General features: G+C 49.7%; 1 long non-coding RNA gene across 1 annotated transcript; it reads right to left on the bottom strand.

The window, feature by feature from the left end:
• Nucleotides 1–378: 378 nt before the first annotated feature.
• On the bottom strand, nt 379–10,006 carry LOC141945521 (uncharacterized). The gene is made up of 3 exons (XR_012629540.1): nt 9,210–10,006; nt 7,430–8,404; nt 379–3,014 (listed from the first exon to the last, which is right to left on the bottom strand). It is a non-coding gene; the product is annotated as an uncharacterized LOC141945521 (long non-coding RNA).
• Between the last annotated feature and the right edge of the window lie 576 nt (nt 10,007–10,582).

Genomic DNA, 10,582 nt, shown 5'->3' with positions numbered 1-10,582 from the left:
GGGCTGCGGAGGGGCCACGTCTGCCACCTCCCGCGTGGAGCATGCCTTGCTCAGCGGCACCCACCAGTGCCACCGTCCCCAGTGCCACTGGGGATGGGTGGCCCACGGTCTGCAGTCCCCGATGTGGCCAAAATGCAGTTCCATCACCGCACCATCGCTCATCCTTGGCCTCAGCTCTGCCTTTCAATGGCAGCGTTTGGTTTGGAGCACACCCAGGCCCGAAGATCTGCTCCCTGGGGGGAGCCGGTCCCACTGTGGGAGCCAGTGGGCTGCGAGCAGGCAGGACGTGCAGGCAGGTCAGCAGGGCCCCAGCAGTGCCCACGGTAAAGCAGGCTGAATGTTTATGTAAAGGGAAGAAATTTAGACTCAATTTAAAAATTAAACTTTTTAAATTAGTATATTCTTTACTGAAGAACAATTCCGTTGGCAAGTCCATGATTCTTCATTGCTTGAGGGATTTCAAACCAGACTACTCTCTGCTCCAAAAAAGTGCTATAAGCAACAGTTCTTTGCTTATAATGAACTGAAAATACTGGCAAGTCTCCATCTCCTTCAAATATTTTCCCTTGTATCTTCAGAGGTTAAAATAAATTATTCTGAGATGTAACAGATGTAGAATGCACTCGGTGACATTCCTCCAGCTTTTTTAACTGCATTTTCTTTCCTCTAAAATATGTAAGAAGCAGCAATGGTTAACGTCTGTTCCCTCTGACCGGAGTGATCTTCAGAGTGGGCATTCCCCTGGGATGGAGCAGTTTTTCCAAAGCGGTGCCCGGCAGCGGATCAAGGCACCGTCGTCCTCATGGGCGCTGGGAGACGGCACCGGTGGCACCTGCCTGGTGCCAGAGCCAGAGCCCCCGCCCGTCCTGAACCCAAGGTCAACTTGGGGGTGCAACTGAAAGGGGGCCTGTAGTGCTTTAACCGCAGAGCTATTTTACACGCAACTTTTTGGGCAAGATGATGTTCATTTTTGAGCAGTTCCTAAATGCTCACCAGATCCCGTACAGCCCAGCAGCCCCCCCACACACCGGCTCTGCTCCCCGGCCAAACCCACTCTGCGTCCCGCAGAAAACATCCTGCAAGTCTGTTTCTGGAGCAGCAATGAAATAGCATCTTTTTAAACATTAAGAAAACTCGTGTGACACAGTATTTCAACTCATACCCTCATTTACTCATTTTTCGAGATTCTGGCAAGGAAGAATAGTTTGGGTTTCAACACAAATAAGAGACAGGGAGATGCGAGAAAAGGTATTGAAATGACCTATCCAGTATTTGATGGGGAAATGCAGCGAGTTAGAAGTGGTTAAACAGGAATTATTCAACGATACCAACATGTCTAGATCAGGCATTTACACGTCCACGTGCTTCTCCTGTAATGACAGCACAGGGCAACCTCCTTCCCCTCACCCTGGCCTGGCTTCATAGCAGGCACAGGCAAAACCCTTCCCCAGCCGGACCTGGCAAAGTGGGGCTCATGCTGGTGGAAATGATGCTTTTTCTGTTAATTAAATAACTCCTGATAAATCACTGTCTTGTGGAAACTGGGCTGGCTGTCGCTGGGCTATTTCACACACACTTATTCTACATATATAATCCAGGTTAGGTTTATTTAGGAATAAAGGTAAAACACTAGGTGGACTGCATGAATGAGTTTTCCTGGAGTTGCTCACTGGCTGGAGGTCAGAACTGGGAGAAAGTAGGATAGCTCAGTAAACAGCAAATTAAGTCTATCATAAGAAAAGATTTGTGATCTATAGAATTATGACAGCAAACAGCAAATTAAGTCTATCATAAGAAAAGATTCGTGATTTATAGAATTATAACAGCATCACCTTAGGGTTTAAGGTTAAAAACCATAGTAATATGTTTTTAAAAATCAATTAATTAGTCCCTCTACCTGGAGGAGGTCTCAGACCAGAAGGATGTGCTTCGGTTACAGCCAGGATGGGTGACACTCACCCCCGGTTTGTGTTTTATTGGATTTCCAGTGGCATTTCATAGACATCCGAGTAGGCTGTAGCACATCAAATGCTTTGGGGAAGGGAAATGTTACGGTTCTCACCCTCTCCTTTTTCTGTATTAAAAATAAAAAATAATCAGCTAGTTCAGAGGGCAGCAGCCCTGGTTCAGAAGCAGGGGAGGGAGGAACCAGCCTGCTCGGATGCAGTCACTCGGGCGAGGCTCCGCTCGGGGAAGGTGAGCAAAGCAGCAACATCGCAGCTCTGCTGCGTGTTGAAGCCAGCGCTGTGGTTGCACATGAGTAAGTTCAAAGCTGTAACCTTTTCTGATGACATAAACAAAACGGGCAGCAGCAGCCTTTCTATTATTTAAACAAGTCCTCAAAGCCCTTGGCCCTCTTCTTTTTTTTTTTTCTTTCTTGTTTAACAAATGCCAGAAGTCTTTTCTGTCGAAAAATGAAAATCGCCGGTGGCCAAACCACCAGATTTGTGCTTTTGGTCCGTGTCCTAATGGGGTGTTAGCGTTGGCTGCTGCTTCGGAAGTGGCAGATGGTTGTCCACGCTGTTTATTTTGCATTTTCCCCCTGCCTCGGCCGCAGTGTCCGCATGCGCGCAAGTGTCCCTTGCCACGGGTGGCCGGGTTTGTCTTGCCAACTCATTGCTCCGTGCCGAGCGCCCAACACCAACTGCAGCACAAGTATTGAACAGGAAATATTACAGTGGCTCTTATCAGGATTCCTTAATCAGATTAAGCTGTAATTCTGTCGCCTTCTGTTAAAATATTAAATAGCACAACTGCCGTTGCAGTGTTTCTGGAAGGGAGCTCTGCTGCCAGTTGCCCACCCGAGGAGCACCATGGCTTGTGGTGAAGATGCTCCCCATCTTCTGCTTTTGGCCCCAGGGAGGAGCACCCATGGGCAGGTCCCTCCCCGTAGGCACCTTGGACTCACATCGCTTGCAAAAGTTCTCCTGGGTGTGCTGGAAGGAGCCTCCGAAACGCTCTACAGGGAAACGCTCTGCCTGGAGATTTGCTCTACTCAGGGCTGGGGGCAGCTTCTGCCTTTGTAGGAAGAAAAAGCCATAAAGCGTCAGCCCAGGGAGGGGACATGTATCCTCGAAGGAACTGGGGAGCTGAAGTCCAGTGCTCCCCAGGACAGGGAAGCGCAGGGTGGCCGGGTGAGCAGCTCAAGCAAGCACCAAGCCACGTACTGGTCCAGCCCACGCGCCCACTGCTGCCACCAGTTAATTATTGATCAGCTCGCTCTGCAAAATGGCCCATGAATAACTCATAAACTTCCCCAGGGCGTTCATCGTTCTAAGGACGGTGCGTGGCTGCCAGGGGCTGGCTCTGCCCACCCACTGATCTGCAAGCTGGGACGTGGGAGGAAGGAGTGAGGATGTGGGATCCCAGCTCAACTTCCATAATTTTCTGAATTTCGGTGAACGGCCCCACAACAAACACATCTGCTGTCGTTTCTGTGACGTTAAAGAACAAAGTCAAACGGAGCTGAATTGATTCCTGTATTTCAGTTAGTATTTACAGGAAGCTTTGTTCTAACGCCATGTGAATACAGCACCAAGAGAGAAACAAAAGGAGGAGCAGGCCAGCTAAAACCAAATGAGTTTTCCATTTTTAAAACTTAGGAAATAAATTCAGAAAGGCTTTTCTCAATTTCTGATAAAACGCTGGCTGGGTTTACAGCAATGGAGGGAATTCTGCATTTTGAGGGTGATAGAAACTGTTCCCAGACCACTTGTGCGATTTTGCTCTCCTCGGTGTCTCCTGGAATTTAAAATTATCTGTTTATGAGGTTAGAAACAGTTTGGCAACTTACTATTTTGCACTCATAAATCCTTTTTCATCTGAAGACCTCAGAGTAGTTTATAAACATGAACGAAGCCACAAAACACCCCTATCCTATCATACGTGTCCAGCAAGGGTGTAATCAGAAGCAGAGCTTGCCCAGGTGTGCGCAGGAGAGGACATTCCCTTGCAATCTGGAGAATTTTCTTTAAGTCATATCGAGGCAGATTTGAAATAGGTACCAAAAAAAAAGCAAGACAGGAAAAGCAAAGGCAACATTTTCTTAAAGACACTGTTAAAATGGGAAATTCAGACAATACCAACTTAGCGTCAGTGATCCACGGGCAGGAGCATCCTGGCATCACATGTGGGTACCAGCTCGTACACCCAGAAGTACCACAGGACACTGCTGTGAGTAGGACTCACACCTGGGAGCAAAGGACGGTTCTGCTCCTGGTCACTCTCAAAGGCACCGTTAACCCCTTCGGAGGTCAACCCCGGAGGAAGCAGAATTCACTAGAAAACACCCCAAAAGGTAAGCTGCTTGTGGCCAGAGCGGGCAGGGGGCAGGACCAGGGGCTCCTCTGGCATCCCCCTGGGAGGCCAGCCGCTAGCCAATGTCCATGGATGTCCTAGCCAATGTCCCTGGATGTCCTAGCCAACACCCCAGATGGGAAAAGGCAGGCACTCGCCTCTCCTCCATCATGCTGTTGCTGTCAGTCCCAGGAGCATCTCTCTGAGTCTTCCTCTCTTGGGGTGCCTCTCGATCTGCCCTCGAACCCTGCACCCCACCTTCAGGTGTCTCCACTTTTAAATGTACCAGAGGTGCTGGGATTGGGGCAAGGACTGTGCAATTCTTTATTGAGATATCTCTCACTTTAACTCCCTTGTCCTTAGAAAAAAAAATTGGTATTTGATACCATTTAGGAGAGGAAAAGAGCTGATGGGGCAACACTTTAAAATAGTGCAGGAAGCTGCACGTTTCAGGTAAAACTCTGGTTTGCCAACAATATTACACACTGCTCTGCCAGGCGAAAAGCCCTTACCAAATAAAAAAGTGGGAACGGTCGCTGGTGTGTTCCTGCCACCCTCACCACCAGTCCTGGCTGCACAGACACGACTCTGTCACCCGCCCTGCAGAGCCCAGTTCTAGCAGATGACGTGAGGTCCCGCTCAAGATCCTGCTGCTGAGAGTTAGTCCGGCTTTGTAAATCCTGTCTGAAGGGCATAATCCAGCGCTTAGTTTATTGATTTCTTTTACTTCTCATTCCATCCACTTTTTTGACATGTTTAATTGGTGTCGCTCGTTACCTGCAGGGCTTAATTTTATCAAGCTTGCTAATGTGTCTCATGACCCCCCGAGGTTCTATTTTGATTTGTTCTTTTTTCTGTTGGAAGAACTGGAACAAGACTGGCAGCACAAACCGGACACGTTTTGTAATTTGAAATGAGCTGATTGCTGAGCACATATTCAATGTACGCGCTGGTGTAGGTGTCTCTGACACAATCCCTGACTGTCTGGGGTGTAGCCATGGTGCTCTGTCCTCTCCCCTACTTCAACACCCATGCAGGTGGTTGTATGCATTCAGAACTAATTAAAAATGTATATTTGCATATTCTAGGCTATCTTGTTAATTATATGCTTCAAGGCAGAGTATGTCTGGATACTTAGTCTTGTGCTAGGATGAATATCCCAGAATAACGTGTCGTCTCGTTACCCAGCACTGAGTTCTGACTGTTTGCAACCACAGTCCAGAAAAAACACGAGCCGCTTGCATAAGGCAGTTGTAAAAATGATGGATTTTGGGATACGTCGATCGTGAAGGGGCACAAAGCTAGAGCACTACACTGGATGCAGTCCCACTGACGGGAGACGCAGACAGATCCAAATCTGGTCCCCAGTCCTGCAGAAAGAATCGCTTACACGCTGTCTGGGCGCACGCTGTTCCCAGATAACGAGATGCAAAGCAGCGTACTGGCATTTTTCATTCAGAGCGTAAATGCTCGCAGTGAAAGGACATTGAACTTTGGAGCTCATGGGAGGAAGCATCTGATCCAAAATCTGGCTGGCACTAGGAAACAATTGGGACTGCCCGACAGCCACATTCCTCCCAGGCGGACATTTATTCAGACAAGGGGACGTGGCCGCGAGGCCACACGGTGCCAAAGTGAAGCAAATGTGTTGACAAAATCCAGGATTCTGGTGTAGTATCTAGTGCCACCCGGGATGGGCACAGAAAGTCCTGCTGTGACCCACCACTGAGCAAAAGCACTTCTCTGAGGCAAATTTATGGGGTTACAGGAGCACTAATCCTACACGGCAAGATGCTCATTTCCTCTCAGCTGCTGGCAGGGGGGGACGGGTGGGTAGGAAAGGTGGTCCCAGAACCAGCCCACTCCATCGGCCTCCGCTGCACTGCCCTCTAAGAACAAACGGGCAGGAGCTGCTCCACTACTGTGAGCCCAGCACGGAGGAGCTGCCCCACCACGCTGAACCCCAGCATGGAGAAGCTGCTCCACCATGGAGGAGCTGCTCCACCACAGTGAGCCCCCGCACAGAGGAGGTATTCCACCACGGTGAACCCCAGCACTGAGGAGCTGCTCCACCATGGTGAACCCCAGCATGGAGGAGCTGCTCCATCACAGTGAGCCCCAGCATGGAGGAGGAGGTGATGCCCCAGCTCCACAAGTTCTTGTCTGATCTCCCACCCCTCCCAGACATGGAGGTGCTGCGCATTCACGTACCGCTGCAGAGTGCTGCCAGCACCCCCAGAAACCCACACTGCTGGAAGAGCATCTCCCAAGGACTCGCGGACCAAGGCCTTAGGCAGCACTAGACCTGTCTTTGTAGAGTTCCCTACCAGAACCAGTGAGCCCTCAGCTGTCACTCAAGGAGCCGCACAACTCCCATATAAAAATCTACGGCAGGGCCAAACATAGGGAAAATACAGGGAAAAGTCTAAGGATCAGATATTTTGGCTGCTCCAGGAGGAGCCAGCCATCCTCTGGCACAACCCTGCCCTGGCTGAGGCCGTTTTTTGGAAGGAGAGGCCAAGACCCCAGGGCAAGGTCCGTTAACCAGCTCCTTAGCCACCGAAATCATCTCTCTGCATTTGGGCAACTACTGGATTTAGGTGCTGGGTGGGTGCTGTGCATGAAGGAAGTAGGGAAAAGCGAAATGCATCAGGTTTGGCTGCCTAATCTCTCTCCCTCTTTCTCCTCCGTGTGTCACGTCCCGCTAATATAAGAAAGAGGAATCACACCGTGTAACAACAGGCACAAGAAAATAAAAACTATGATTAGAAAAATAAATGTATATCAGTTAACATCAACTTCTTTCCAAGTGTGCTGCAATAGCCACACATGAAAAAGTGTCTGAGATGCTTTTATGAGAAAACTTGAGTGCCTGAGCTGAATAACAAAAGCCAAAGAAAACTTAACAATAATGAATCAAAGTCTTTAAACAGCAAGGGTATGTTCCATTTAAGTGGCATCAGACTGCGTGTACAGTAAAATTTGTTATTAAAAACGCTCAAGCTTTTCCATACTTGTTTAACACAGTATCGTTTCTCATGCAAGGGCACGGCGGACACAAAGTCTGCTCAGCTGCTGAGCAGAAAGCTGTAAAAGCACAGAATATTAACGCTTTAAAGAGCGTGCTCCTCACCGACTTCCTTCGTCACCAGCGTTACCTAGCAGTAAAATCAGAAGAACTGAGGGGGAGAGAGTCCTCGCGTACATCTTGAAATGTTTTGTACAGAATTATTTTCAGCATTTCTCTGTTTAATCAGTTTCTCTGTCTGCTTGACTCCTACACAGAGCACCAGAGGAGAGCAACCATTATAAAAAGAGGAAAAAAATACTTCAGCAAACCACAAAGTAAACTAGAGGGCAGCTGGAGAAATACAGAGAATCCAGTCAGATACAAAACAAAGCTAGCAGCCTTAGCAAGCTGCTTCTGTGCACTAGGAAAAAGCTTCTGAGAGTTACCCAGGTTTTCTAAAAGCAAACACTTTGGACATTATAAATTGTCCTTCAAAACATCTGTTACAAAAGTTAAGGCTGGATATTAAATATTATGACAACACTTTGTTACAAAAGTAAGGGGGAAGCTGAGAGTCGTCCCCTCTGATGTGTGAGGAGGTGAGGAGGGGGAAGCACCACTTCCCACAAAGCCCCACCGATCCGCCCACCGTACGGCCACTGGACTCTGCGGGTGCTGCCAACGGTGGGCACGTACCTGAGGCACAGGGACACGGACCGCTCGGGACTCGGTGATAAATAGGTTGCCAGATCTGGAGTCTGGAAAAACAGGTCTCCTCTCTAGTGCTTCCAACTTGTCCTGAATGAAGAGTTTGTTCCTGCGGGAATCAGGATAACTGGCAGTGCTCCAATATTTTCTTGTCTCTTTGTGGATCTTATTACTGTGGATTTTATTATTTACTGCGGGATTTAGGTTTTTCCATTGGGAAATGTCCCATGGCTTCGGTGTCACCTAGAGCAGAAGTTCTGTAGATGCTTCTGGCCTCTGTGTCCTACACAACTGCTTGAACTCGGGGGGTTTAGCCTCGGCAGACGGTCCTTTCCAGTCCTTCATCTCTAAGAGGTACAGCACATCTCGGATGCGTTGTCCCGCCATGACCTGACAAAAAATGGAGCAAACGTAGATGAAGGTGTGTGGCATCCGATCCAGTGCTAAGGGAACAAACACAGTGTTACAGGATCTGAAGAACTGGAGAAGGTATCCATTTATTTGCATGTGCAGCTGCTGTGATTATTGCACCACATGCGATACTGCGGAGTTAATAAAAGAGAAAACTCATTGTCTTGAATTACACAGAACTCATTACAACTTTCTATTTCAGCCAGACAACATTAGTGTTTATTGAGTTTCTCTGCAAATTGAGTCATCCTTCCTTTTTTGAAGCAATTAAACAAATTAGTGCCATTTTTATTCGGTCTGATTAAGTGAAATTATAAGTTTCAATGTAATTAGTAAATTTAAGACTGAGGGAAAGGCGCTCCATTTTGCCTTAAAAATCTGACAGAGTTCATTTCCAGCAGTCAGTTCAGGACGGGCAACGACGGCCGTGAACGTGAGACAACGGTGCCACCTGCAGACTGCCTCAAACCCTGCAAAACGGGCACAAAATGGCAACTCCAGCCGAGAGCCGAGCCTGGCTGGACTGCCCGCAAGGGATCTGCGAATGCAGCTTCGTATACAAACAAAAACACGGCACATCTGATAATATTGTGCCATCGTAGACCACAGCTGATTTAAAATAAACGCTTCTGATGTACAAAATGTTCAAGAAATATGAACTCTGCTATCATTTTTGAAGAAACATCAGTGTGTTCTTCAAATAAAATTCAATTTTTAATATATAAAATTCCTTGCAAAATATGCTAAAAAATATTTTTCACCCATGTAAATCAAACTTATGCACCTTTATATTTTATACTTGCGTATCACAGCTGAGGAAAGAAATGTGGCCCCTGAAATTTCAGATGAGTGGGCAGGAAAGTATCACTGAATCATGCAGAAAGCTTTCAGGAATCTTGTTCTCAGTACTTTCGAAGTCCTACCCTTCTAATAGAAATACAGCCACGGTAATGCGGCTGTGCCTCACTTTTTCACAAGTTCTCTTGTTGAAGAAGTCAAAAATAGGCTCTGACTAATGCGCTGACACTACCGTGACGATGACTAAGGCTCACGACTATTCCGAGGCGCAGCTCTGAATGTATGACGGTGCATATTCCAAAAAGCACGTGGTGCTGGGGACGATACTGACTCACAGCCCGACTGGCACGAGTTCATACGAAGTCACATTACTCCTCGGAGAAAGGAGGTGCACCCAGCAGCGGTGTGGAGCTCCCGGGTTCCTGCCAGCAGCTGCTGATGGCTGCCTACGCGGGGCACAGGGCCAGCAGGCCCTCAGGTGTGCCCAGAAAAGGGCTTTTTGAGAAGTTACCCCTCCTGGCTGCACAACCCTGACTGTGTGGCTGTGGGGATGGCCGGTAGAAGGCTACATGCCCTCCCTCCCTCAGAGATGGGTCATACCCCCCTCAGCCACACACCCCCAAGCCATCCTCCCCACAAGCCATACTCCCACACACAGCCACGCTCTCCCCCAGCTGCACAGTCCTGCCAGCCATCGTCCCTCAGCCATCATCCTGTCCCCTCAGCCATCATCCCCTCAGTCATCGCCCTCTCAGCCATTGTCCTGTCCCCTCAGCCATTGCCCCCTCAGCCATCGTCCTGTCCCCTCAGCCATCGCCCCCTCAGCCATGGTCCTGTCCCTTCAGCCATCACTCCCTCAGCCACACTCCCCCAGCGGCCGCTACCTCCCCACCCTCCACCCCTCCTCACACCCACTGAGGAGACAGAGCTCATGCCTGCAGGCAGCTTTTAAAGTCGGGTTTTGACACCGGGGGGGAAGCACCGAGCGATGGCGACCGCCCGAATAAAACAGAAGCGAGAAAAAAACCGACCCCCCGGCCGCCACCACCTCAAGATGGCGCCTCCCGTGACGTTACGAGCAGCCGACACCGCTCCCGGCCCCGCCCCTCCCCGGAGAGGCGGGGCCTCCGCTCACCGCCGCCGGTACCCCGCCCCCACGAGGCCCCCGTCCCGTCGGGCTGCCCCAGCGAGCGCCTGACGCCGCCGCGCCGCTATTGCGGCCGCTGCCCACCCCTCTCCCCCCCGTCCCGCCGGGCGGTACCGGCGCCTTCACGCACCCCGTGTCTGACCGGCGCGTCGTCGTCGTGTTGCTGCGGCGTTTCCTCCGCTACGCGAGCAGGCGCGGCGGGGCAGGCGCGG

The sequence above is a fragment of the Strix uralensis genome, chromosome 6, assembly GCF_047716275.1.
Source record: "Strix uralensis isolate ZFMK-TIS-50842 chromosome 6, bStrUra1, whole genome shotgun sequence".
NCBI classification, from domain to species: domain Eukaryota; kingdom Metazoa; phylum Chordata; class Aves; order Strigiformes; family Strigidae; genus Strix; species Strix uralensis.
This window is presented reverse-complemented; position numbering and strand designations above follow the sequence as displayed.